Source organism: Nicotiana sylvestris, chromosome 9, assembly GCF_000393655.2.
Source record: "Nicotiana sylvestris chromosome 9, ASM39365v2, whole genome shotgun sequence".
NCBI classification, from domain to species: Eukaryota; Viridiplantae; Streptophyta; class Magnoliopsida; order Solanales; family Solanaceae; genus Nicotiana; species Nicotiana sylvestris.
In genome coordinates this window covers 144,522,006-144,524,613 of record NC_091065.1, presented here as the reverse complement: position 1 = coordinate 144,524,613, position 2,608 = coordinate 144,522,006, and the positions used below count along the sequence as shown (strand labels likewise).

At 31.6% G+C, this 2,608-nt stretch overlaps 1 long non-coding RNA gene across 1 annotated transcript; it reads right to left on the bottom strand.

Moving 5' to 3' along the window:
• Positions 1 to 819: 819 nt before the first annotated feature.
• On the bottom strand, positions 820 to 2,286 carry LOC104234975 (uncharacterized). Its single transcript, XR_713100.2, has 3 exons — positions 2,185 to 2,286; positions 2,033 to 2,096; positions 820 to 1,209 (listed from the first exon to the last, which is right to left on the bottom strand). It is a non-coding gene; the product is annotated as an uncharacterized lncRNA (long non-coding RNA).
• Positions 2,287 to 2,608: the final 322 nt, after the last annotated feature.

The window sequence follows — 2,608 nt, the reverse complement described above, 5'->3', positions numbered from 1 at the left end:
ATATAGTTTTTCTACAGCTTGTGATTTCATGAGATTCCGGGTTTTGGGATTTTGATTCGGTTTTGAGATAACGTATTGTATATACCGAGCGGCATTTTCAAACTCTTTACTTATGTTTTTACTCGTAACTTGCCAGTTTTGTATTTCATTTCCTTTTTTCAAAATTTGTTAGGCTTACCTAGTTGTAGAGACTAGGTGCCGTCACGAAAGTTCATGGAGGATGAACTAGGGTCATGACAGTTTCACTGGCAAAGTCTTGGAACAATCTATCAAAATGCTTCTGTGCTTCTCCATCAGACGGCTGGTGCAGCACACCATCTAGCCTTCTATATTCATAGCGCTATCTCATATGAGGAGCGGAACTCATTGATGTATAATACCTCTTTAACCTTAGTATAAGGGGTAAGTAGTGCATCAACTTCAATGGAACCTTCTTCTATTTAGCATTTGTGACATCATTGAAATAAGGCAGGTTAAAAAATGTATTATTTTCTAAAGCTTCATCATCCTTATAGAATAACATGCAACCTTTATTACAACAATCAATCCTCTTCGATGAAAGACTCAACTTGGAAACTAATTTCTTTGCCGTGTAAAAATCTTTGGGTAGGTAAATCTTTGTCGGATTAAGTTCATTCATAAGGCCAATGATAGAATCCATGCCACTTGAGAAATAGAATTATCTGATTTAATACTTAGTAATCTAACTGCAACAAACAATTTGGAATACATTGCGCCTTCATAAAGAGGACAACTAGCTTCCTCTAACTACTTGAAGAAGCTCTTAGCCTCATCATTTGGTTTAGATTGAGCCCCTGGGAACATCTCAAAAGCATCCCTCATCATTTCATTGAATCGAAATTTTTTTACATTATTATTCCCCGCTATGGGACTATCGTCTTCTCCACCAAAAGAATTTTGAAAATCAATATCATTTACACTAGCATGACTCTGCTCATAAATAGTCCACTCATAATAATTTACCACACACCCCTTCTTATATAGATGAACAGTAATAATGTCGGAAGCCAATAACTTAACTCACTTGCATTTCACACAAGGACACCTAATCGTCCCTTCAATAAGGAAATCATCAAATGTCTTTTCTTTACCAATAAAGCCAGCAACCACTTCTATAAATTCTTCCCGCAAACCGTTACGATTCGCATGATTCCCATTGTACAACCATCTACGATGTGTAAATTCCATCTACACATAGAAGAAAATTAGAAATTGAAATATTTATGTTATTTACCCTAATCAATAAATTTTATTCTTTAAAGGTTACTTATCTAAATAGTTTAATTATATATTTAAGTGTAATTTGATATTTATCTATCTGATTTAGTAATCTAAAAAGGTTTTTGCATTCATCCATACTCATTGGTAAACTCAAAAGCAACAACAAGCGTTAAACATTATATTCAAAAAAACCTTAGCTTAATACAATTTCAAACCAATGAGATTATTATATTTAATAAACTTTAATCTTACAATTATTTTGTATATTTACTTCACTATTGTTTAAAGTATAGAAGCTACATAACATAAATAATATAAAATACAATTAAATCCCTTTGAAAGATGAATCAAAATTAATGCTATAATTATTCAACACACTACTTAATGGTAACTGAATAACATATATACATTACAATGTGAAAATAAAGTCAAAATTGAATAGTTTTATTCCTAATTTTATAACATATATAATTTACCATACCTTTCGAAGATTACTCCTATTGAAGAAGAATATATATCTCAACTTTCAAAAGAAGATTAATTTTAATGTTACTCAAGGTTAATTCACTTCTAATTTTTTTATTCAAAAGAAGATTACTTTTAATGTTACTCAAGGATCTAAACAATAGTTATTCAAAGTCAAAATTAAATTATTCTTCATTTCAACTCTAATTTCAATTCTAATCATATCAAACAAAAAAATCTACAATTCAAATTTTAATAGCAATACAAATAAAAAGAACAAATATATTAACATTCAAGTCCAGAGAAAGATGATGGAAGGACTTACCTCGCCAGAGAAGATGCATGCTGCCGGAGAAGACTCACGTTGCCGGAAAAGATATAAACACTACCTGAAAAAGAAAAAAAGAGGGGTTAGAAGGGGAGTTGGCCTTGACAGAGATGAGGCGGAGAGGGAGGAAGGGAAAAAGAGATATATACCGTCGGGCAATTCGGCAACGACGACGTGGGATGAACAAGTGGGCAAAGAGAGTGAAGGGGGCTAAGATAAGAGAAAGAAAAGAGAAAGAGAATAAAAAAAGAAGAAAGGGGTCGGGGCTAGGATATAAATAACATTTTCGAACGATTCGGTCTAAAACAAAATTAGATTTCAAAAATGCGCATTTTTTCGACCAAATCGGTCGGTAAATTTTTAAAAAAATTAATATAATTTTATATTTTTTGACCATTTTCGTCAAAAAACGAAAAGTAGTCAAGGGCAATACCATTGACTTTCAAGTACTTATTGAATCGAATTCAAATAATTTTTCTTAGTTTTTCTGTCAAAATCTTGTGACTAACTTTTCGGAACATGGTCAAAATATGAAAAAAAAATTATGTTACATTATTTTTTTTGATATTTCGG